The 27675-nt window shown below is 41.0% G+C and overlaps 1 pseudogene; it reads right to left on the bottom strand.

The window, feature by feature from the left end:
* Positions 1 to 15448: 15448 nt before the first annotated feature.
* Positions 15449 to 17560, bottom strand: LOC147895219 (aldehyde oxidase GLOX pseudogene; annotated as a pseudogene).
* Positions 17561 to 27675: the final 10115 nt, after the last annotated feature.

The following is a 27675-nucleotide window of genomic DNA, read 5'->3' as shown; positions in this document are numbered from 1 at the left end:
GTCTAAATGCGCGTCTAATTCTCAGTGTAAACGCGCAAATAAACGTGCAAATACACGCGCAAATAGACGCGCTAATAAACGAGATGTTAGACGGGCCCGTATTTTCTCTGGTCTAACGCGCAAATAAACGCGAGGATTGACGCGCAAATAGACGAGCATTTAGCTGCGCTAATAGACGCGCCCGTAATTTCTCTACTAGAACAACGCCTATAGACGCGCCCGCTATTTTGCGCGTCTACCAAGCGCGTCTATAGTTGCTTTGTGTTGTTGTGATGGTGGCATGTCATACCTATATATTATGCCATGTTCCAAAGTGATGTATAGTACATTTACTAATATGGAGCGTATGGAGGATGACCATGGCCATGGACGTGATGATGACCATGATACGAGAGAGGAGGATGATCATGAGATAGGAGATACAGATATTGAGGCCATTACCCATGAGGACAAGCCTACCATTGGTGATGCTAATTTCGATGAGAACATGAGTAGCACAAGTAGTAGTGGGTTGAATGTATTTGTAGATCTAAACACTTGTTTGGATTTTGAAGTAGATAGTTTGGCAAGGGTTGATCTCATTGAGGATGAGATTGAACCGTAGCCCATCATTGATATTGGTTAAACTATTTTACATATTGTCTCATTCTCCTCACCTCACTTAATTCTTGTATATGTGGGCTTGCAAAAAAGCATCGATGTTTTTGTTAAAATTATGTGCTTTGGTAATCATGGGCAATGTTTGGAAAGCAATGATGTACACCAGAATCTCACTTTCTGTATTCTCTGTTTTGCATCTAAATACGCATCTAATTCCCAGTGTAAACGCTCTAATAGACACACTAATACATGTGCAAATAGACACGATGATAAACGCAATGTTAGATGGGCCCGTATTTTCTCAGTGTAGATGCACAAATAGACGTGTTAATACATGCTTTAATAGATGAGTTGTTAGACGGACTATTAGATGTGCCCGTAATTTCTCTATTCAAGCAACGCCTATAAATGCGCTCGCAATTTTGCACATCTATCAAGTGCATCTATAGGTGCTTTGTGTTGTTGTGATGGTGTTACCACTAAGCAACCCCGCTTATCCAATAATTCTCCTTGCGAATATTGTGATACATCCTTTTGGTGTTACAAGAGGCGTTATGATCGCGAACGTACTCAAGCATATGCTGCTCAACAACAACATGCCCATACGCATCAAGAGGCAAATCATATTTGTTCTGATGTCTCTCCAGAAATGATACTTCATGTTCGAGATGGTTCTATTTTTATTGTTGATTATGGTGCTACTAGTAATATGAGATATCAATCTCAATGGTTACATAATTATCATGCTCTTACTCACAAGAAATTGTTTTATCTTGCTGATGACACTACTTGTCAAGTCATGGGTGTTGGTGATCTATATCTTGGCACTTTTTCTTCAACAAGAGTCTTGCGGGGCATTCGCCATGTTCTAGATCTTCAGAGAAATCTTATTTCTGTTGCACGACTTGTTGATCTTGGTCTCTTTATTGGCTTTAACCACACATAGTATCGGATTGAAAAAGATGTACATACCATAGTAGTTTCTCCTTGGAATGATAACCTCTTTCAACTTTCCTTAAATCATGATATTGCTAATGTGGTTACAGCCCCTGGTGATCTGGACTGCAAGATATGGCTTCATCATTTTGTTCATTCGAATTTTGCCAAGCTACTTACTATAAATCATCATGATCTTTTGGATGGTATGAATCTCCTAGCTCGTCCTCACATGGGCCTCTTTCAATATTGTGCTCTTGGCAAGCATCATCAAAAACCCTTTCATGCATCTCTTTCCATGTTCACACGGATATATGTGGTCCTTTTCCTCCATCCAAGTCTTTCTATAGGTATTTCATCACTTTCATTGACGATTGGTCAAGATATACAATTGCATTTCTCTTGCGACATAAGTCAAAGGCCTTATCAGTATTCAAGCAATATAAAACTGTTGCGGAACTTCATACTAGTTCTTGGATCAAGACCCTTCATAGTGACAATGGTGGAGAGTATATTTCTAATCTATTTAATGATTATTGAATTTAGTGTGCCATTCATCGTGAATATACTATTGCATTTTCTCCTCAACAAAATGCTCATGCAGAGTGTAAGAACTGTACTTCTCTTGATGCTATGCGATGTATGCTCATTCATTCTAGATTATCTCGAAGCTTTTGGGCAGAAGCACTTCTAACAGCCATCTTTGTGCAAAATCATCTACCTACAACTACACCTTTTGGTCAAATACCAATCATAGCTTGAACAGGGCAGAATCCTTCTATATTACATTTTTGATCTTTTGGTTGCATTGCTTATATTTATGTACCAAAAGAGACATGGAAAAAGCTAGATCTTCCTGGCAAAAAGGTCATATTCATTGCATATTCTCTGAATTCTAAAGGTTATAAATTCTATGATCCCTCTTCTAAGAAGGTGATAATCAATTGTGATGCCATATTCAATGAGTAGTCAATGGGAGGGGCATGTTCTACCGAGGATGCAGAGGACAGTGAGTCCTTACTTTCTGTCTTTCCTTTTCTATTTGATAATGATTCCACTTCTCATGTCATTACTACTCATTCATCTGATGGCATCACTACTACTCCATCTGTAGAGCAATGTGTTGACAATCTTGATTTGGATCCTGCACATACACAGGCCTCTGATGATAGTGTTGATATTTATGCTAATCTGCCTATTGATTTTGAACATGGTTCTACTCATGATTGTGTTGATGACTTTGAAATCATTGATCATGCAATGGTTGCTCATGAAGACCCTACTACTTATATAGAAGCTATCTCTTCTGCATAAAAGAGTGAATAGCAAGAGGCAATGGAAGTTGAATATGATTCATTGATCTCTGAAGGTACATGGGTTCTTATTAAACTACCTCTTGGTCGCACTCCTATCAAATGTAAGTGGGTTTATAAAACCAAAACTAAAGCTGATGGTTCTTTTGACAAGTTTAAAGCTCGTCTGGTTGCAAAAGGATACTCACAAATTGCAGGAGTTGATTATCATGATACTTTTTCACCCATTGTTCATAGCACAAGTATTTGGGTACCCTTGGCTTTTGCTTCTCAATTTGATTTGGAGATTCATCAAATGGATGTGAAAACTGCTTTTCTTAATGGAGATCTTAAAGAGGAGATTTATATGGAGCTACCAGAAGGGTTCATACTTCCCAGTCGAGACCACTCCTTGTCTTGTGAGCTCAGTTTGAACACTCAACTAGATATTCTTTTTATTGCCAATTTTCTAGGTCAACATCTAGCTGCTCCCTCAATGCAACATTGGTCTACAACAAAACGTGTTCTAAAGTATTTTGAAAGGCACTTCTAATTTTGGATTAGTCTACCATAGAATCTGAGTATGTAGCGGCTTCTCTAGCAACTCGAGAATTGGTTTGGCTACGACAATTGCTTGCAGATATTGGTCATCCTCCATCCTCCAGTATTCCTCTCAGATGTGATAATCAAAGTGCCATAAGTCTGGCTAAAGACTATGTTCAGCATAACAAATCCAAACATATTGTTGTTCATTACCATTATGTCAGGCATGAAGTGAAGAAAGGGATGATAATGATTGAAAATTGTCCCACTTCTTAGATGATTGCAGATATTCTCACTAAAGGACTTAGTGAGGCATGCTTCATAGTTCTACGATCAAAACTTGGAGTTCTTGCAGCTTCTCTCTTCCAAGATTAACACACCTATGGGTGACCTTTCGTATATAAATGCACATCTGCATTACATACTTGTAAATAATTGTATAACAAATGATCAACTTGTATATAGGATCTCGGGTTTCTCCCTTGTGCTCCCCAAGGGTTATTCATCCATAGCTAGAGACCTTTGTTTGAGTGGGAGTGTTAGAGCTATATATAGCTTGCCCTAACTTGAACTAGGTCTCACCTATATATATGTAACTAGTGATCAATATGAATCAGTCTTTGGGAGTCTATTGATGTGCATATCATCTCTTCTTCTTCTCTCTCAACAAGTAAGCTATAGGCAAGTTCAAGGCAAGAGATTTGGGTGGATTTCATGCGTCGATGTACTCACTATCTATTTCATTGAGGAACCATTTGCAGGTTGCAAAGCAAACATTTAGGGGGATTTTGTTCCCCAGTATGCATTTTCGTGCCTTTCACAACAACATACGTATTCTTGGAGATTGTAGGGAGAAATTTATTGCCTCTATATCCATCTTCATTCTTAAAAATTATCCACTTGCTATACTCAAAGTAGGTGGTATTGAGGGCTATGAAAAGTGGCACACCCATCTGATAAATACTAATTCGAATAGCACACCTAGGAGCATGATTTTTGATGGTTGTGCATGACACTGAGGAAAAGACAGTGTTTAATGCTTGATCGAGCATGCAAAGCATAACCAATGGGCACAATATGTTTACATGCCTCAACCTAGGTGGTATTCAATTGCATGCAAAGTGACACTCCCATCCAATAAGTACTTGTTTGGATAACACACCTAAGAGCAAGCTTTTTGATGGATGTGCATCACACTCGGCAAAAAAGGGTGTTTAATGTGGGATTGAACATGCAAAAAATATTCGATGGACACCATACCTTGCAAGAATCTCAACCTAGATAGTATTGCAACATGTGCAAAGTGGCGCATGCATCCAATAAGTACATATTCGGATAACACACCTAGGAGCATGCTTTTTTATGGTTGTGCAAAACCCTAGGGGGAAAAGGTGTCTAATGCATGATCGACCATGCAAATCATATCATATGGGCAAGATAATTTTCATGCATCTCAATTTAGGTGCTATTGATGCTCTTGCAAAGCCGCGCACCCATCCAATAAGTACTTGTTTGAATTACATACCTAGGAGCATGTTTTTTTACGGTTGTGCATGACATTGAGAAAAAAAAGGTGTTTAATGCTTGATTGACCATGCAAAACATATATGATGGGCACAATACTTTACACATGCCTCAAAATAGGTGTTATTCTTTTGAACTCAAAGTGGCACACCCATACAACAAGTACTTATTAGGATAACACACCTAGGAGCGTGTTTTTTGATGGATGTGCATCACACTTGGGTGAAAATCATGTTTAATGCGTGATTGACCATGCAGAGCATATCAGATGGGCACCATAATTTGCACCTATCTTAAATTAGGTTGTATTGCATCTTGTGCAGAGTGGTACACCCATCCAATAAGTACTTATTCAGATAACACACCTGGGAGCGTGTTTTTTTAAGGTTGTGCATAATACTAGGGGGAAAATGGTGTATAATGCATGATCAAACATGCAAAGAATATATCAAAACTAATAATTCTATATTTAGAAAAGGGTCAAGAGGCAAGAGGAAGGGGGGGAGGTTATTTGCCACAACATGCACACAAAAGGGTCAAAAGGGTCAATGGCAAGAGGGAGGGGGGGAGGTTATTTGCCACAACATGCACACTATTTCCACACAAGCAAGTACTTACAACAACCTTCCAATTGAATGTATAATCAAATAAAAAATAACAAAATAAAAAGTATTTCCAAAATAACCAACCATATGGAATAACAAGATAACAGTAATCTTGTTCCTTCTTGTAGAAATACACTCTCGATTTTGAGCCCATTAGGAGCATAGATTGTCTCGCACTTCTAATCAATTGTAACAATAAATTTTACATGCAAATCCATTAGAGGTTGAGGAATGGGTCTCATTCTTCCTTTCAAAACCACATTCTCTTTTGAAGAAGTTACCTTCTCTATAAGAGGTCTACATTGGCTATCAAGTATAATGGGTGCTTGTCCTCGTACTAAACATAACTAAAACTAGAAAAGGCACTCACTTATGAGCCCTACATCAAGGCTCAAGAAAACTGCAAAATAGCCAACAGAAGTCCACCAAGGCAAGGCCAGGACAAGGTATAAAGACAATGCATGGTGACCTTATTGATGGAGATCAACAATAGCTAGTGATAAAAAATCCCCCATCCTCATTACATTCACCAAGATATGCAATTGCTTCGTCGCACTAAGCCTAATTTATGAATATAAGTGAGCATATGAAATAAGTAGCTAGTTATAATGTCATATAAGGGCTTGCACTAAACACATGGATCTCCCAAGGGGTGTTTGTTGGGGCACAAGATTTTCCCTAGGATGGGATACAATGGCATTGAATGCCATGGTAGAATCTATGTGTACTACATATTGCCTCTGAGTTGCCTAACTAATAAATACACTTCCTCTTTGGGCTTTTGTGAAGAAAGCTCCCATGTGACGTTATTGCTTGTATCACATCATTCTTCTATTATAAATCCTCTATGATGAAATGATACCTCACTCCCATTTAAGTCATGAATTGATATGTCCCACCTATTGGTTTAGATTTTTTATTGAACTACAAGTTTCCCTCAACCATCACCCTTTTCTTTGGCTCACATCTAGAGCACTCCATACACACTCTTTTTTGTTCAAAGGGATAACCACTAATTGATGAGGATAAGGAATATCAAAGGCAGATGATTACAAAAAAACACCAAATCATAGTCATCCATGAGAGGTAGCAACACATTATGAGTCCTTAGACACAAGTTTTTATGAATATAAAGAGTTGCCACAGGTTATTGAAGATATCAACTTATATCCCAAAAAAATACAACTGATAGCATATTTTAGAAACAACAATTCAAGGGTATGCCATTACTCCCCCTCCCAACCCCCATCAAAAAAAGAACTATACACTTAATTGTGTTTGGCCCATAGTTTAACATGTCCACTGAAGCACCATCGCAAAGCATGTGCACACTTTAAAGCATGATTAATATCTTATGCTAGAAAACATATGCTATAATTTCTAAAGGAAATGGAGTGCTCTTACTATAACTCGAAATGAAATATGAATCTACCGTGGTGAGTCTAGGTTAATGAATGCATATGTTTACATCTATGTCAGGCCAAGAACATCGATGCATATGACATACACATGCTTGCATGATGTAAAGGTTTTGGTCCCTTTAAAGTGATTAAAATCCTCATAGTTGCACTATGCGCATCAGAATTTATGACATTGTTTGTGGATCAGAACCATGTGCTCTCATCTGCTAAGCTACCAACTCCAATCCGTGGCATATTTATCATCCCTTTTCTATGCTTATACCTCCTAGCCCATATGCCACCCTGTGCGATAAGACATGCAACTTGCATTATTGGTTGCTCCATATCATAACCTTTAGCCTCATACAAGCTTCTTTGCGTAGAATGTTTTTTAGCACCAACTAATTAATAGTATATATTTTAAAAGATTTACCATTGGCATCAATGCAAACAAATGGACATCTAAAGCCTACCACAAATATTTGCATCAAGTTTATTAATTGTTGCACAAACAAACATGATAGTTGATATAGTCAATAAAGAATAAAGGCATGTTATCTCTTGTACATTCATTTGAAGGAAACCCATAAGAGGTAGGTAGCTTGCAACAATAGTTATTAACTTGCTCCAATATGGTGTCATGCATGCCCCTAGCAGTGTGATCAAGTGCTAGAATCGAATCTTTTTATAGCCTTTCACCTCTCTTCTAGTTGTGCCTTCTCAAGCTATCCTTAAATTGGAATAAGCAAGGCAGCAAGGCAAATTACCATGTCATCATTCCAACAAAGTCATGCGAGCACAAGAGGCACTTTGGCTTTATCATGAAGATCCTGCATAGAGTTATGCATTGCAACAATCGGTCAATGGAGAAGTGAACCAAGAGGCAAGAAAGCAATAGAACACCCTGCCATCAAAGTCAAAGAGTGAGATGCCAAGAAAACAAAAGAGCAGGCTACTTATGAAGCAAAAAATCAAGTAGTTCAAGTAGTAAGGAAGTGAGCCAAAGAAGATGCAAAGTGCAAGTAGCTCAAGTGAAGAGGGAATGAGTGGAGGTAATTTCCATGGGCTTGGATGTCACAAACTTCAAAGAAATATGTTAAGCCAAGAAGAAGTCATTGTGGAGTTGTGAGAGCAAGAACAAAGCATGGACACCTAAGGAGGAGCCCATTGATTTGGATTGCCGAGGATCGACCTATGCTTATGACCCCAAAAAGGTCCCACCAATAGGAAACGCATAGGGGTGGAGCACTAAAAGTAGTCATCTCCACCATATCCTTGTTGATATCACTCAACATGAAGCAAGCATGGAGGCACACCTTCAAGTTGAGGCTCAACAAGGTGAAGAAAACTCCAAAGATAGCAGTGAACTACATGACGTCACTAAACTCATTCTCCACCCTCCAATCACTTCAATACTTGAAGAGAAAGATTGATAAGATCATGGGCCTCAAAGTGGGAAAATACATATATTATTTAATGAATAAAATCTTAGCACATGAGACCAGGAGGATCTATGAGCTCTTTCAAGAAGCACCTCAACAGTTCCCCATGACAAGGAAATATGCGGCAATGGTTCCACAAGCAAGAAAGAAAAACTTGAGCAAAGAGCACACATCTTGAAGAAGATTTGAGAACAATGCTGAACATAAAAAATGATGTGTTGGAAATTCAAGTACAATTGAAGGAGAGTGCTTTAACCAAAGAGTGAAGCACAAAAATAGAGCTCCTGATTGAGGAGTGAATGGAGCTAGCAGTGCTAAAGTGTTGGACAAAGCAAGGAGTAGCTCATACCCACCCATTACATCATGTTCATGATGCCCAATCCATAGATGGTGCTAAAAGACAACTAATTATATGCTCATGATGAGGTGAGGCTATAAAGGGACTCATCTATCATAAAACTGTGGCTGTTGTAGTGGAACAGGAAGAGAAGAAGCTGTTGTATTGTGGCCATTGTAGTGGAAGAGGAAGAGAAGAAGTTGCAACCCAAAGAAGAGTCAACTGGCTAGACAAGGGCTAGACTAAGGATGACTCCCAATGGCATTGCACAAAGGAACTTCAATGGTGAAGTATATAGATACAAGAAATGATACGTATCCCTTTTAACACGAAGGTACAAAGTATTTTAAATGTGGTGGGTAGTACCCACTGCAAGTGTCAGTAGGAAGGTTCATCTTAGCTACCAAGTCACCTTGTGTGTATGGAGTGCATCCATGAGAATTTGAATGCCATTTTGGGCCAACTAATAAAATATCAACTTGTTCTCTAATCATTGTTGCAATCTTTCCTCTCTCTCTCTCTCTCTCTCTAACTTCAATTTTTTTCTCTATGTTGTGCACTCCTCCTTGCCTCAACGCTATGCGATTGCTTCACAATTTGCATTCCCTTGACACCCAGGAGACCAAAATGAAAGTAGGTGGTATTGAGGCTCTGGCAAAGGGTCTCACCCATTTGATAAGTACTCATTCGAATAGGAGCGTGTTTTTAAACGGTTGTGTATGACATTGAGACAAAAACGATGTTTACTGCTTGATCGACCATGCAAAGCATATCTGATGGGCACGATAGTTTGCACGCAGCTCAACCTAAGAGCTATCTTGTTGCATGCAAAGTGTGTGCCCATCCAATAAGTACTTGTTCGATAACAAACCTAGGAGTGTACTGTTTTTTGACATATGTGCATCACACTCGAGGAAAACCAGTGTTTAATGCGTGATCGACCATGCAAAGCATATCTGACGGGCACCATTATTTGAATGTATCTCAATATAGGTGGTATTGCATTGTGTGAAAAGTGGTGCACCCATCCGATAAGTACTTGTTTGGATAACACACACCTGGGAGCATCTTTTTTTATGGTTGTGCATAACACTATGCGGAAATCGATGCATAATGCGTTATCGACCATGTAAAGAATATACGATGGATAAGATAATTTGTATGTGCATAGGTCTTCTTGAGGCCACTGAAAAGTGGCACACCCATCTAATAAGTACTTGTTTGAATAAAACACCTAGGAGCATGTTTTTTGACGGTCGTGCATGACACTAAGGAAAGAACGATATTTATTGTTTGATCGAACATGCAAAGCATATCATATGGGCACACTACTTTTCATGTGCCTTAACCTATGTGTTATTAAGTTGCATGCAAAGTGGCACTCTCATTTGATAAGTACTTGTTTGGATAACCACACCTGGAACCGTGGTTTTTTATGATTGTGTATAACACTAGGAGAAAAACGTTGTCTAACATGTGATAGAACATGAAAATCATATATTATGGAAAAAATACTTTTTATCAACCTCAAATTAGATGGTATTTATGACCATACAATGTAGTGCACTCATATGATAAGTACGTGTTTGAATAACACACCTAGGAGCGTGTTTTTTGACGGATGCGCATGACATTGAGGAAAAGACAGTGTTTAATGCTTGATCGACCATGAAAAGCATATCTAATGGGCACAATACTTTGCACCCACCTCAAACTAGGTGGTATTGAGTTGCATGAAAAGTGAGGCTCCCATCTGATAAGTACTTGTTTGGATAATAAACCTAGGAGTGTGTTTTTTTACGATTATGTATGACACTAGGGGGAAAAAAGTGTTTAATATGTGATCGACCAAGCCAACCATATCTGATGGATAAAATAATTTGAACATGCCTCAATATAGGTTTTATTGACTTGCGTGCAAAGTGGAGTGCCCCTTTGATAAGTACTTGTTCTAATAACACATCTAGGAGCGCGTTTTTTGATAATTGTGCATACCTTAGGTGGAAAACGTTGTATAATGTGTGATCGACCGTGCAAAGCATGTTTGATAGACAAGATACTTTGCAGGCACCTCAAAGTAGTTTGTTTTTACTTGCATACAATGTGGCGTACCCATCTAAGATTTACTTGTTAGAATAACACACCTGGGAGCTTGTTTTTTTTCGGTTGTGCATGACACTGAGGTAGAAATAGAGTTTAATGCTTGATCAACCATGCAAAGAAAATACGATGGGCACAATACTTTGCATGCATCTCAACCTCGGTGATATTGAGTTGCATGCAAAGTGGCACACTTATCCCATAAGTACTTGTTTGGCTAACACACCTATGAGCATGTTTTTTAATGGATGTGAATTACACTCAGGAAAAAACTGTGTTTAATGAGTGATTGACCATGCAAAGCATATTCGATGGGCACCATACTTTGCAAGCATATCAATGGAGGTGGGATCTCATCGTGTGCAAAGTGGCATGCCCAATAAGTACTTGTTCGGATTACACACCTCGGAGCGTGTTTTTAACAATTTTGCATAACACTAAGGGGAAAACGGTGTATAATACGTGATCGACCATGCAAATCATATCCGATGGACAAGATACTTTTCATGTGCCTCAATGTAGGGGGTATTAAGGCCCTTGAAAAGTGGCTACCCATCCGATAAGTACTTGTTCGAATAACACACCTAGGAGTGTGTTTTTTTCGGTTGTGTATGACACTAGGGAAAAACTAGTGTTTAATGCTTGATCGAGCATGTAAAGCATATTTGATGGACACAATACTTTGCACGCACCTCAACCTAGGTTGTATTGAGTTGCATGCAAAGTGGCGTGCCCATCCAATAAGTACTTGTTCAGATAACACACCTAGGAGCACGTTTTTTGACTGATGTCTATCACACTGGGGGGAAATCGATGTTTAATGTGTGATCATGGATGATTTTTTCATGTTAGTTTCTTTAAGAAGTGAAACTTTTATATTTGCATCAAAAGTTTACATGCACCAATGAAAATAAAAATTTGAAAGATTTGCCAAGATTTGAAACTTTTATGCAACAATTTTAAAAGTTTAGCCGTATGTGATGGGCACCATACTTTTCACACACCTCAATATAGGTGGTATTGAATTGCGTGTAAAGTGGCTCTCCCATCCGATACATACTTGTTCAGATAACATACCTTGGAGCTTTTTGCGGTTGCGCTAACACTAGGGGGAAAAAGATATATAATGCATGATCGACCATGCAAAGCATATTCGATGGATAAGATTATTTTCTTGCACCTCAAAGTAGGTGGTATTGAGGTCTGTGCAAAGTGGCACATCTCGTCCGATATGAACTTGTTTGAATAACACACTGAGGAGTGCAAGTTTTTTACGTTTGTGCACAACATATTAGGCCAAAACAGAGTTTAATGCTTGATCGACCATGCAAAGCATATCCAATGGGAGCTATATGGTTCACATACCTCATCCTAGGTGGCATTGAGGTTCATGCAAAGTAGTGGGCCCTTCCAATAAGTACTTGTTCAAATAACACACCTAGGAGCATGTTTTTTGATGGATGTGCATCACACTTTGGGAAAAATGGTGGTTAATGCATGATCGACCATGGAAATCATATCCGATGGATGCTATACTTTGCAAATGTCTCAGTGTAGGTAGTACTTCATTGTGTACAAAGTGGCATGGCGATCTGATAAGTGATCGTTCGGATAACACATCTAGGATTTCACGGTTGTGCATGCATGATCAACCCCAAAAGCATCTCCGACGGATGAGATACTTTGCAGGTGACTCAACATAGGTGGTATTGAGGCATGTGCAAAGTAGTGCACCCATAGGATATGTACTTGTTCGAATAACACACCTAGGCGCATGTTTTTTGAAGGTCGTGCATGACAATGAGGCAAAAACGGTGTTTAATGCTTGAAGGACCATCCAAAGCAAATCCAAAGGGCACAATACTTTGCACGTGCCTCAACCTAGGTGGTATTGAGTTGTATGCAAAGTGGCACGCCCATCTGATAAGTACTTGTTTGGATAACACAACCAGGAGCAATTGTTTGGATGGTTGTGCATAACACTCAAGGAAAAACGGTGTTTAATGTGTGATCAACCACGCAAAGAATATTTGATGGACACGATAATTTTCATGTGCCTCAAAGTAGGTGGTATTGAGACTTATGCAAAGTGGCATGCCCATGCAATAAGTACTTGTTCGGATAACAAACCTAGGAGCATTTTTTTAAATGGTTGTGCATAACATGGGGGGGGATAATGGTGTTTAATGATAATTTGCATGTGCATTGATGTGGGTGGGATTGAGTCTCATGTAAAGTGGTGCACCCATCAGATTAGTACTTGTTCGAATAACACACCTAGGAGCGATTTTTTTTAATGGTTTTTTAAATGAGTACCTCTCCCCTCCCTCCTTTATCCCTAAACATTTATACCACTCTCTCATTTATTTAATTGAAGCCCTCTCCCCTCTCCTCTCCCTCCTTTATCCCTAATAAACATCTTGCCATCATATACTAGCCCCCCCTCTTTTAATTAGTTGAAGCCCTCCTTCACCCCTTTATCCCTAAATATTTTATTTAATTGAAGACCTTCCTCACCCCTCTTTTTCCAACATACTCCACTCCCCCCCCTCGGGGGGTCACTATGTAGTATAAACCCTCTATATCACATGTGTTTAAGGCCTACTTGTTATAAAATCCCTTATCTGTAAAAATTTTCTTAATAAAATGTACCCTTTTTCTATACAAATATGTAATTTTTTCCAAAAATACTTTAAATAGTCCCTTATGTAAATTAATTTTTAATTAAATTTAGAAAATAAAATAACTTTTTGTTGAACTCACATGATAGGGTTACATATTATGAGTGACCCTCCCAAGCCCCCCCTGTCCTCCCCCTTTGATTTAATTGAAGCCCTGTTTCACCCCTTTATCCCTAAATATTTTATTTAATTGAAGCCCTCTCCCACCCCTATTTTGCCATCATACACCACTCCCCCCTCCCCCCAACAAATAAAGTACTAATTAAAAATTGAAATTAATAAGTAGATCATTAAAAAGAGACTAATATTAATTATAATTAATAAGTAGATTGGACTTTACTGTGTGGGATATTTTACAAATGAGTTCATTTGCAAAATAAGAATGTAGCAGAAGGTGAAGTATTGGGATTTGAACAAGTGGAGAAGTTGCCATTTGCACAAATGAGGATTCTAAAAGTCACTAATGATGGTATGGCTGATAACACAACATCCTTATGTGATCCCAACTATGAGGTAGGCAAGATACAAGATGGCGCATGCAATTTTTAAACATGAGAAAGATAAGGTATACTACAATATCAAAGGACCTATACATATATATAGTTGAGGACAAGGGTTGGGTGTGGGAGAGATATAAATAGCTGTAACACCCCTGCTTAAACCAAGCCCTCTGTCTCTCCTCTGTCTGCAAATGAATAAATCCTTGGGGAACTCAAGGGAAAACCCAAACCACTATATATCTATCTAGGAGAAAAATAAAAGTTACAACAATGGCATGTGACAAAGTATGTGCATAGAGTGACCTCTAGACTAAGTAGAATGCAAATCATACTGCACACCATGATATAGTGTCAAAGGAAGAAAATATACAAAGATGGCCTTAGGCCAAAATAGTGCAATTTGTGAGTGCTCGTTATGATGATCTATCAACAGGAGTAGAAAGGAAGGAGATTAGACCTTCATTATAGCACCAAGCTCATTTCTCAGAGAGTTGAGAACCAAGCCTATGGTAGAGGCTTTGTGAGAATATCTGCAATCATCTAAGATGTCGAGAAATACTCTACCTAAATGTTGCCCTTCTTTGACCTCATGTCAAACAAAGTGATAGTGGACTACTATATGTTTTGGTTTGTTGTGTTGCATGTAGTCCTTGCACTCTGATTATCACATTGTAGTGGAGTTTCAAAAGGAAGAGGGTAGCCAAGATCAAAGAGAAGCTTATGTAACCTGATCAACTCACGTGTCACAAATGATGCTACCACCTGCTCTGCTTCTATACTAGGCCCAGCCTGCATATGATTGTATGGCATTTGAAACCATACTTTCACTTCCTGATCTTGGGAGATATACATGCCTTCGAGTGAAGATTGTTAGGAATTGGCCTCATGACGGTGTAGAAATAGTGCACTATACTAGTGAATAGCAATGGCCATTGAGGAAAAGCTTGAGATGGTCCTCACGAGATGAAGGTGAAGCAAGCCTCGGGCGTAAATCCTCTTGCAATCTTTTGCCTGAGGTTACTATTGGCTTTTAGACTTCCACTATTTTGATACTTTACACTGACTACAATTAGTTTACAAAAAATCCTTTACAAAAGGGTATTAAGCATTGTATGCCTCTTCACTTCGTGTGAGATGTCATAGGGTGATGCTTTGTTAAGAGCCATTGGTAAGAGATGAGCTCCGAAAAGCTTTAAAGCTTTAAACATTTTTCTTATATGCAACACAATTCGTCGACCCCATGCATGGTTTCTAGAAATCAAATGGATCTGGATATAGACCGCATCTTCTCTATCAAACTCCATCCTTTGTCAAGGTGTTCGGAAGGTTCTTACAAAGATTACATCTTGAGAGCAATGCTCATGTAGTGCATAGACCAGCATCTAGCTTGGTGTCAACAAGCTATTGAGTTATATCCATCCATACAACATGAGGCTACAAGCCCTTTATTTATCATCCATTAGTCAGCCCCAGATCACAAGAATCTTTTCAACTGAGTTGAATCCAAATTGATGGCCCTGGGATCCCCGATTGCACTGGGAATAGCATGTAGTAGGAAGGAGGAGCTACATTGCCATTGGGTGGTGCAGTGACCGTGACAGTGTAGAGATGGGGGCCTACATTTGTTCGCGCTACAGCCTTGAGATGTAGTAATCGTTGGCCTTGCGCAAAAGAGTGTGTAGAGAACGGTGCAGAGATGAGGTTCATCTCGACGGACTGCGGGTTGGTGGAGATGGAGAAAGTAACCTGGAAGACTTGGCCGAAGGTGAGGGTGGACGGAGCGGACACGATGGTGGGGCGTCTGGAATCGAAGATGGACTCCCCATAGGGAGGCGTCCACGCCTCCACACGGAGCTCGGTGGGAAACGGCCCTGTAAAGGTATAGAACTGGTGCGAGTTACTACCGGCGAGCAAAACTCGACCATCGGGAAGGAGGTTTGCAGTGGAGTGATACATGCGCGGGATGGGGCCGGCGGGTTGAAGGCTGAAGCGATTGGCAGGCGCAAATCCGGGGCGATAGATGAGCGGGTTGAGAGCGGGGTTGGATGCCTCACCCCAACCTTGGGATCCATTCTGTGCGCCGTTGATGATGAGCACGTCACGCGAAGGCAATAGGAGCATGTCGCCCATGCAACGACGTAGTGGCATGGTCTCCATGGTCCAGGATGCATTGGCAGAGAATAGCGGCATTCTGCCGCAGGTCTGCGAGCATCCGAGCTGTAGGTTGGGTGTGTTGAAGGCGCCCTTCTGGGCTCCCCCGCACACCAGGACCTCGGGCGAATTGAAGGGATAGAGGAGCGGCAGAAGCACAGAGCTACCTGCAGAGGGATAGTTACGCGGCTCCCCGGGAATGGTCGGGTAGGTGCTCAAGACAATGTTGCGGGTGTAATCGAGACGGATGGAGTCTCGGTTGGCAAAGATGTAGAGGCTTCCGTCGGGCAGTAGATGCACGAAGGGGTAAAGGTTGTCGTTCCCAGAATCCGAAGTGTTCTGGAGGAGCTGCAAGAAGAAGCTACCCTCGCCTGGGGCGGTCTTGGGGATGAACTCGTACGTAAACACGCTTCGTCCTCCCACAGTAATCACCCTACCGTCGGGTAAGAGGGTGCTGGAGGAATACCAGCGAGGGTCTTTGAGAGACTGCGTTTGGTCTTCGACCCAGTCGCAAGTTCCGGTGGAGGGGCAAGGATCGAGCCTTCGGAGTTTGTAGAGGCCGTCGTTGTCTCCGCCCAGCTGGAGCAGCGTGCCGTTGGCCAGGAACTGGCCGGAGGAGCACCAAGTATCGGTGAGAATCATGAGCGGGCGCACGCTGGTAGAGGCAAGGTCGGTGCCGGGGGTGAGCATGACGGAGTGAGCGGTGCAGTCGTGCTTGAGGGCCTGATCGAGGGGGTCGTTGCGGCAGGTGCCATTGGGGAGGCTGATTTGGGAGGATCCGATGTCAGTCCGGTCGAGCAGGATGGCAGTGTTGAAGCGGGTGATAGCTGAGTGCATGGAGGCGATGCCGGTATTGTTCCTAAGCAAAGTGAAATGTTGTGCGCATGTGGAGGATAGATTGGCCGCCAATATCAGCAGCAGCAGCAGCAAGCCGGGACGAAGCACAGAAGAAATCGTGCCCGCAGCCATCCTGTCGATGAGCAGACGGAATTCTAGCGCAGATCAGCCTAGTGCTGCTCCTGATTACAGCTTCTCTACCAAATTTGCCGATCGATCGATAGCAGCAAGTTGAAATCACACGGAATTGGAGTAGCTGTTAAGCAGACAGAAGAGAAGGTAACGCAGATCAGCCTGATCGACGATAAGGCTCACTAGGCTGCATATCACTCAAGATCAACAAGGCTCTTCTGCGCTGATGTCCCACTCCTGCATCGCAGCAAGCTTATATACGGAGTTTCTGCCTGCCGTCAGCTGGTGGCGCTCGCGCTCCTAAACGGATTTCGTCACGTCGACCACTGACTCGCGTGCGTGTTGTTCCGTCGGAGCCGTCTTCTCCAGCTCAAAAGCAAGGTTCTCTCCGTCGCATCTTCGCCATCGACTGTCTCTGCCTTGTTGCATGATGATCATCGTGTGCCGAAGGTAGGTCTTACGTCCTCGTCTTCCACGCATTGCCTTGCAGCCACTTCTCGCTTTCAACAACAATTGATCACTCCCGCCTGCTTTGGAGTCTCAATTCATTGGGTCGTGCGCCATCCTCTTCCCGTTCCAAACCGTGCATTCCTCGGCACATTGGGGCTCCTTAAAGCACCTCAACCGGCTTTTGGCATTGTTTTTCTCAGCGTTTGAGAATTCGGCCTCAACACGATGTCCGCAGCTGCGTCCTGGACACACAACGTCTCACCTCAATATTGTCACCTCCAGACCGTTTCCGTTGTTTAACGACCGGAATCTAAAACGTCTACTATATCTATCCATTTCTCTTTCTTATCGTGTACACCATCATCCGACGCTGCCACGATTCTGGGGTCGATGGCGGCTTGTGAGCGCACATCATACGAGCATGCGCGCCAGATTGGATAGCACGACTGATTTGGATTGCCCCATGGTTACACTTTCGCACACATGTTTGCTTGTCGTGTGAAAACGAACATCCATCCGGTCTCTCTTTTCGACGTGCTCCTCCGTCCGAAGAACTTCATTTTCCAGCGTCCTAATAAGTTTCTCGGCCAAAATATATCTAATTACGATATGCATCACGTTTCTAGAAGACAGCTAGCGCAGGGATCCCTTCGCTTGAGCTTTCAGCGACGTTGATCCGGCTCTGTCGCAATTGGGGAGCTCCTAAAAAAAGTTTGCTGGATGCCAAGCTGCATGGAAGACAGGCAGGAGGCTTAACGGTATAGCTACTAACCCCTTGATGCATTCTCTATTGCGGCTGGTTTGTTACATCAATAGATTTACCACAAATTGATTATCGTCTTTAAACTTTCACCGTAAAATCATAACACAACAATATATATTTTCTTCTAAATGTATTTTTGCAAAGACTATGCTAGACTCTTGCACTGCTGTTTTGTTAACTTGTTAAAAGCTTTTCAGAATTTAATAGAGCCATCACGATGTTTTCATACATTTTGGTCACCCATATTCATAACTAGGAGCTCCATGAATCAAATGAAATGGTTATATTTCTATGCATTTCCATAATAGCTTAAAAATAGGCACATACAAATTGAAATAGGGGGAGAAATACGACTAAGTTGATTTTTTGGAAGATAGAATACTCCAAGGAGGTTTTATTGTGAAAAAGTTTCACCCAAAAGGAGGTTTTATTTTGAAATAGGGGGAGAAATACGACTAAGTTGATTTTTTGGAAGATAGAATACTCCAAGGAGGTTTTATTGTGAAAAAGTTTCACCCAAAAGGAGGTTTTATTTTGAGATAGTTTCACCCATAAGACTCCCCCCATTGCCTTATGTCCTTAGATTTTACAGGATACTTGCAAGGTCCATGGGCTAGCTAGCATAACCCATTAATCCATGGGCTTCATAGGACACATGTAGTGCCTTCCCTACATATAAATAATTAATGTGCAATTCAAATATTAAGTAAGTTCACATGGACCAAATCCATCTAGTTCTCAAGTCATGTTCATGAGGTTACTTAGGTGTGAGAGTATGCCCGGCTAGGTAACACTTGTATACTGACAATAATGATACAAATGAAATATCGAAAAACTCAATATTTTATGATCATATTCTACTAGAGTTACTCCAAGGTGAGGTTGTGTTACTTACATCTATCTGATAAAGGACAACAAGGTAATACAACTTCATCTAGAACAGTAGGAATGCAAGTGTCATAAGCCCTAAGTAGTTGTTATAATAGTTAGGAGTAGAACATAGATATAATCTAGAAAAAGAACAAAGATTTTTTTTCCCCATTGTAGTGTTTAAAAATCTTTGTAACTGTTAACCACAACATGGATGTTACCCTAGGCCATGATGCATATTACTCCATGAGTTAGCAATATGTTGAGAATGGTGGGCTGAGGAACCACAAGGAGAAAGGAATTAGGAAGGCAGAGGAGGCAGATCACCATGCCATGGTCCTAGACATATGCATGTAAGCACTAGAGAGAAGGGAAGAGAACTCAAGCCACTACATGTCGTCATGAGCACATCATATACTAATACCACAACCATAGATCAATGTTATAATGACTCCTTTTTTGACAAAGGTGTCGATAAATGTTTTTTGAAAACACTTCAATAAACTATTGCACAAAGCACACGATAAAAGAACTTATGTAAATATGCCTTGCAACAAAAATTAAAAGTAGCGTTTTGCTATGCTCCTAAAAAATCATGTCGTTAACTGGAGGAAAAATTGCCAAATTATATGTCTTCAACTCAAGGAAAAAATTATTTAGCATAATTTGTTTAATTGTATCTTTAACTCAAGGAAAACTATCGTTATATTTAAACCACTACTACACACGGATCCTATTGCGACGTTTACGTACCGACGTTTAGCGCCCGCTTAGCACTAATCGTCGGTATAAAAAGCGGGTTTCGTAAATCGTCGCTATATAGCGACTTTTATAGAAAAAGTCGCTATATAGCGACTTTTAAAAAGTCATTATATAGCGACACTGAGACAAAATACTATAGCGACGTTTTTACAGAGAGGTTTTTTTTTTTTTTATAGGCCTTAAAAGTTAGTTTTTTCCAATGACAAATTTTTTTAAATTTTCATACATGTTTGAACTCATAGAGAATTAAAAAATGAGAGCATGTACATCAAGCCTTTGAAGCTCATATATTCATGTCCAAATTTGAGATGAGAAAAATCAAATAAGAGCATTTACATCAACTGTTTCATCTTGAGCCAAGTCTAAGGCACCAAGCAAGTCTATCTCCAACTCTATACCGAGTTGATCTCCTATATCATCATCGTACTCTAGCATCGTACGTTTACCTAAAGATATTTGATCATCTTCTTCAATAAAGCTTAAGTGTGCTAATTGATCTTGATGATTGTTGTCTTCTTCGTCAATATCGTGATCTCCATCCTCCTCCCGTGCGATGTCATTATGCGCATCTTCCTCTTGGCTCATATGGTGATCTACATCTTCTTCGCTAGATTCATCAATTGGATCCGGCATTGGTAGTGGCATCTCCATATCCACATCTCGATCTTCAAAAATTTGCTTACTTCGTGGTGCAACTTGGATCACGTACCACCATCTTGGATCAGAACGATCCGGATGAAAAACCACCTATATTGAAGATGGGTGCCAAATGTCGTCAATTATATATATATCAATGGACTTTAAAAACGAAAGCTTCGACTAATTAAATCATTAGTATGCACCTGCTCACAGTGCTCGGGAAGAACAAAAGTATCACTTTCATCGGTCCAATGTTTGGTGGAGTCTATTGCAAAGAGACCGCTACTATCTTTTCTCACTGTCGCATGGGGACTGTTGTAAGTAGTTCTAAACCATTTTACATCAAGAATGAAAATAGTAAATCGTCTGAAATCAATTTCATAGATGTCGCGTATGGTTCCACACAATAATCCAACTGTGACGAGAGAAGATTGGTATCCGAAGCACTTGCTTGGCTATCTTGTGTGAAGTTAGCCATGACTCCACAATCATACATGACTCTCTTTGAATCGATACATTCCACGCGAAAATGTCGTCCAATATATGACCATAATGCACTGTACTTTTTGTACTGTAAAAGAGCATCATTAAAACAATCAAGATGCACCTCTTTTATAGCATATATTGCCACAAATAATTACTTAATTACGTCAAGAGATAAGAAACTTACATGCACCATACATCCAGATGTAACTCTCGCTCGCGCTCGCTTATTGTCTCTCCATCACGTTCGGCTTTACGTAGAGCCAGTTGTAGCCAATCAAGTGACATGTGAGTAGGGAGAAGAGCCAGATCTCGTGGATATGGTTGTGATCTCCTGTACATTACTCTGAATCTCGTCCTTGCATTTATTCTTTCTGCTTTGGCCACTTCATATCTCTCAATCCACTTTTGCATCTCAGGGCTATTGAGGATACAAAACTTATTGAATTTCTCCATTTGCTCTTCGCTCATCTTTCTTTCAATCCCTTTTCCTTGGGGAACCTCGCCAACGATGCGATCATCATCCTTGTTGTGCCAAGCTTGCGGCATATCAGGATCCGTGGATGCAAGAAACTCTGTGATATATACTAATGACTCTTGCACAAGCCATCCCTCTGCCATGCTTGCTTTCGGTCTTGCTCTTTGTCTTACAAACCCCTTTAAATTTTTCATAAACCGCTCGAGAAAAAACATCCATCGACTATGAACGGTACCTGCTATAGCCACCTCATCAACTATGTGCACAAGCAAGTGGACTTGAGTTGTCATAATGCTCGAGGGAAAGTGCTTCTCAAGCAAGCATACGGCTTCGATGGATTCCACCCTAGCCTTCTCAATGCTCGATATAGAGATCTCTTTTTGAGATATCCACCTATTTCACATGTCCATGCATATGTAAGATATTTGAGATATCCACCTATTTCACATGTCCATGAAGAAAATACATAATGTGATTTGATAGTAAGCATACCTCACAATACCACATATCTTGAATATAGCATTTCTAACATCTTCTTGTAAGCACCCTTTTATTGTAATTGGGAGGATGAACTATCAAAGCAACAATGAAGTCATGTCAACAATATAACATAATAATAATTACGCTAACGCATCACTATTATCGGTACACTAATTCTACTTAGAATACCTGTAAGACCTTGTGCCAATCATGGGACTTGAGGCCACTAAGCTTATTGTACTTTGAAAATGCTCCTTTCAAGCAACGCATGTACCCTGTCGATGTTTGAAAAGAGGCAATGTCTGCCTTGACCGCTGCCTCCTCCCTCGTAGAGAGGATCCACGTTGCTTTCGGGAGGACAACTTTTCCCGAAGCATGCACTTGGGGCCACAAACGAGACATCCTATTCATAGCACGCAAGTCTTCTTGCACTCCTCTCGAGTCCTTGGAACCAACCAAGTGTGCCCAAATAGTAGCCCCCACATTCTTGAAGATATGCATGGGATCCAAGAAATGATTGATTTGTAACTGACCCCAATAAGGAAGCTTGTGAAAGATCAAGAGCCTCTTCATACCAGGAGGAGGTTCCTCTCCATTCGCCCTCCAAGCTTGAATCCAATCACTTGCCTTCAAATATGATGGTGGTGGATCAAGCTGACCTCCAGGTGCGAGATGGTCGAGCGGAAGGTATTGAGCATGACCTTCATAAACATTTTTCCTCATATGTTTGGAGTAGCGTGCAAGCGATTTCAGAGCCGGTCCACAAAAAACAGGACAAGCATGGTACCCACTTGTAACGAGTCCTGCACGCGTGCATGAATGTGTTAGTACAAGACATGCGTGCAAAAGAGAGTAAAAAAAGCATAATCCCTCATTGTACATGTAAAGACACAACCACGTACCTGGGCACTCTCCATATCCTGGGTAGTCATGCATGGTCCACATCAAGATACCCCTGACCAAAATATCATTGGTATGTCTAGGAGCTCTGGAAATATCAAAGACCTGCACTCCTCTCCATAATATCTGTAACTCCTCTATCAAAGGTGCCATGTACACATCCATGTTTTTTGCCTTGTACTTTCCTGGCACAAGTAGTGCAAGCATGAGGTGTCCCTTTTTTATTGTTAGCCATGGTGGGATATTGTAATTCACCACGACTATGGGCCATGTCGACCAAGATGTCGAGCGTAACCCGAAAGGATTCACGCCGTCCATGGCTAGCCCAAGATGTAAGTTGCGTGGCTCCCTCACAAAGTCTGACCACTGATTATCTATGTGCTTCCAAGCTACACAATCTGCGGGAATCCTCAATGTGTCATCAGTGGACCGATGAGATGCATGCCATGTCATCAACTCCGCTATGGATTTGCATCGAAACATGTGTTGTATTCTTGCAATGATGGGAAAGTGTCTCAAGACCTTTACCGGTATCCGCTCACCCTGCAAGTCATCTCTATATCATTGTTCCCCACACTTTGGACAACTAGCCAAATCTCCATGCTCACGGCGAAAGAGAATACAATCATTACGGCAAGCATGGATGGTATCATAATCCATACCCACCGTTGTTAGCATCTTTTTCGCTTCATCTCTTGATGCGGGCATGGTATTTGGTGCAGGCAACATCTTCTCGAGCAACCTATGACAAAGACAATATCCAAATGATGATTCTCAAAACAAACAATATACAAATAATGAGTCAAATTAATGCAAGGGCTAACCTCATTAAGGCCGAGACACTTGTATCCGACCACCCATACTGTACTTGTAGATTCAAGATTGAGAGACAAGCACGTAGTTTAGACATCCTAGCACCCTCGTACAATTGTGTTGATTGCAACTCTCGCATTTTGACCTCAGACTCTAACATCACGTGTACGTGGGATGTAGTGCCCCTAAAAATGGAATCCATCATGTCGACCATACCCTCGTTGTCATCCGAGAGACTATAGTCTTGCTAAAAGTGAGAAGGTATATGTGTACCCTCGTCACCCTCCTCATCCTGTTTTAAGATTTCGTGTAAATATAAGATCTTCTATTTCCTGGTATACAATAAGATTGCGAACTTAAATAGCTTTGACTTACCGATGAGCCATCAACATGTGCAACACCAACGGGGGGTATTGGTTCTGGTTCCTCCCCATACATCCGCAAGTGGCGCATGATAATACGACGTTGATGTTGTACTTCTCGCTTGCAATGAGTGCAATGATAGTACAACCTTTCCGTAAGCGACTTCGTGCTCCCGGGCGTTGGCGCATCATCGGACGAGCTTCCACTTGTCCCTTCCATCTACACTTATAAAATCACAACATAAGCATGAGGAGGACATATTGACAATTATAAAAAAGCATGTTCGAGCTTCTCTTGATGCCATATCAAAAAAATTACAGTAAGCGTCGCTATATCTCTGTTCCGTCGCTATATAGTGACGCTGTGGGTTAAAACCCGAAACACTGAAACGCGCGGCGTTTTGCTCATACCATTCCCTAATCTCTCAAGTAAGCAACCCAAAATCTCCTCCCATCTATTTTCGACGACCTCCCACCTATTCCAAGCAACCTCCCACTCTATTTTCCACTCGTCACCCTTCTCCTACCTCTTGTACTCCCTCTCTATCCTTTTCCCTCTTTGGTTTCTTGAAAGAAAGCTCTTCAAGAGGTGAGTTTGTTTCAACAACGTAGGTTGTTTGTTTGTTAGCTTTAGTTTTGTGAGTGTTTCTTCTTGTATTGCTAAACCTGTAAACTAGTTTTCATACGTATTTTGAAAGGATTGAAACAAAAAACGAGATTTCAAGAAAGAAAGAAAACTCACCTCTTTTTTTTGTATTTCTCTTCCTTCTCTTTCTCCTTGTCTCCTCAATCTCCTCCTTTCCTTGTCTCCTCAATCTCCTCCCTTCAAGAAGTTGCTTTTGTAATCTCCTCCTTCCACTAACATCTTATTTGAAAAAATGGGTTGTTTTCTCTCTTTTGTAGGGCTAGTCCACTACACCGAGCGGGACATACTATTTTAGGTAAGTGCTTCCTCTTTTTTCCATTTATTATTTTTGTTATTTGCATTGGCCTGCAGTTAGCGCCTTAAGCGCTAGCTGTAGTGATGGGCGTAGGAACCCTCTCTTCCCCTCCCACTCTTTCCTTCTTCCCCCTTCTCTTATTCTCTTTTTTCCCCCCTTCTCTTTTTTCCCTCTTCTCTTATTCTCTCTTTCCCCCTTCTCTATTTCCCCCTCATCTCTTTTCCCTTCTCTCTTTCCACTACACCGAGCGGGACATACTATTTTAGGTAAGTGCTTCCTCTTTTTTCCATTTATTATTTTTGTTATTTGCATTGGCCTGCAGCTAGCGCCTTAAGCGCTAGCTGTAGTGATGGGCGTAGGAACCCTCTCTTCCCCTCCCACTCTTTCCTTCTTCCCCCTTCTCTTATTCTCTTTTTTCCCCCCTTCTCTTTTTTCCCTCTTCTCTTATTCTCTCTTTCCCCCTTCTCTATTTCCCCCTCATCTCTTTTCCCTTCTCTCTTTCCTTTCCCTCTTATTCTCTTATGCTTATGCTTCTCTCATTCCCCCTTCTCTCTTTCCCCCTTCTCTATTTTCCCCTTCTCTCATTCGCATAAGCTCATGCTCATGCATGAGCATAAGCATGAGCTTATTCTTATGCTAATGCTTAAGCATAAGCATAATATTCTCTTATGCTTATGCTTCTCTCATTCCCCCTTCTCTCATTCGCATAAGCTCATGCTCATGCATGAGCATAAGCATGAGCTTACGCTTATGCTAATGCTTAAGCATAAGCATAAGCATAAGCATAAGCTCATGCTTATGCTCATGCATGAGCATGAGCTTATGCTTAAGTTTCCGCCTTCTGTATTTCTCTATTTCAACATAAGCTTATGCATAAGCATGAGCTTATGCGGAAATAGAGAATGAGAGAGGCTTATGCTTCTCTCATTCTCTATTTCCGCATAAGCTCATTCTCTATTTATTTATGCATGAGCTTATACGAAAATAGAGAATGAGAGAAGCATAAGCTCCTTCTCTATTTCTGCAGAAGCTCTTTCTCTATTTTCGCATGAGCATAAGCTCATGCTTATGCTCATGCATGAGCATGAGCTTATGCTTAAGTTTCCGCATAAGCTCATGCTTATGCATGAGCTTATGCGGAAATAGAGAATGAGAGAAGCTTATGCGGAAACTCATTCTCTATTTCCGCATAAGCTCCTTCTCTACTTCCGCATGAGCATAAGCATGAGCTTATGCTTAAGTTACCGCATAAGCTCATGCTTATGCATGAGCTTATGCGGAAATAGAGAATGAGAGAAGCTTATGCGGAATCTCATTCTCTATTTCTGCATAAGCTCCTTCTCTACTTCCGCATGAGCATAAGCATGAGCTTATGCTCATGCATGAGCATGAGCTTATGCTTAAGTTTCCGCATAAGCTTATGCTTATGCATGAGCTTATGCGGAAATAGAGAATGAGAGAAGCTTATGCGGATCTCATTCTCTATTTCCGCATAAGCTCATTCTCTATTTCCCTCTTCTCTCATTTCCCCCTCATCTCTTTCCCCCTCATCTCTTTCCCCCTTCTCTCATTCGCATAAACTTTCCCTCTTCTTTCTTTCTCTATTTCCCACTCTATTTCCCTCTTCTCTCATTTCCCCCTCATCTCTTTCCCCCTTCTCTCATTCGCATAAGCTTTCCCCCTTCTTTATTTCTCTATTTCTGCACAAGCTTTCTCTTATGCATGAGCTTATGCGGAAATAGAGAATGAGAGAAGCTTATGCGGAAAGTCATTCTCTATTTCCGCATAAGCTCCTTCTCTATTTCCGCATGAGCATGAGCTTATGCTTAAGTTTCCGCATAAGCTCATGCTTATGCATGAGCTTATGCGGAAATAGAGAATGAGAGAAGCTTATGCAGAAACTCATTCTATTTCCGCATAAGCTCCTTCTCTATTTCCGCATGAGCATAAGCATGATCTTATGCGGAAACTCATTCTCTATTTCCACATAAGCTCCTTCTCTATTTCCGCATGAGCATGAGCTTATGCTTAAGTTTCCGCATAAGCTCATGCTTATGCATGAGCTTATGCGGAAATAGAGAATGAGAGAAGCTTATGTGGAAACTCATTCTATTTCCGCATAAGCTCCTTCTCTTATGCTCATGCATGAGCATGAGCTTATGCTTAAGTTTCCGCATAAGCTTATGCTTATGCATGATCTTATGCGGAAATAGAGAATGATAGAAGCTTATGATTCTCTCATTCTCTATTTTCGCATAAGCTCATTCTCTATTTCCCACTCTATTTTCCCCTTCTCTCCTTCTCTATTTCCGCATAAGCTCATGCTTATGCTTATGCAGAAATAGAGAAGGAGAGAAGCATAATAGAGAATGAGAGAAGCATAAGCATAAGCTTATGCTTCTCTCCTTTTCTATTTCCCCATAAGCTCATTCTCTATTTCCGCATAAGCTTATGCTTATGCTTCTCTCATTCCCCCTCATCTCTTTCCCCCTTCTCTCATTCGCATAAGCTTTCCCCCTTCTTTATTTCTCTGTTTCCGCACAAGCTTTCTCTTATGCATGAGCTTATGCGGAAATAGAGAACGAGAGAAGCTTCTCTCATTCTCTATTTCCGCATAAGCTTATGCTTATGCATGAGCTTATGTGGAAATAGAG

The sequence above is a fragment of the Dipteris shenzhenensis genome, chromosome 13 (assembly GCF_047967505.1).
Source record: "Dipteris shenzhenensis isolate YYH24624 ecotype China chromosome 13, Dip_SZ_1.0, whole genome shotgun sequence".
NCBI classification, from domain to species: Eukaryota; Viridiplantae; Streptophyta; class Polypodiopsida; order Gleicheniales; family Dipteridaceae; genus Dipteris; species Dipteris shenzhenensis.
Note: the sequence above shows the minus strand (reverse complement) of the source record. Positions and strands in the feature narration are given on the sequence as shown.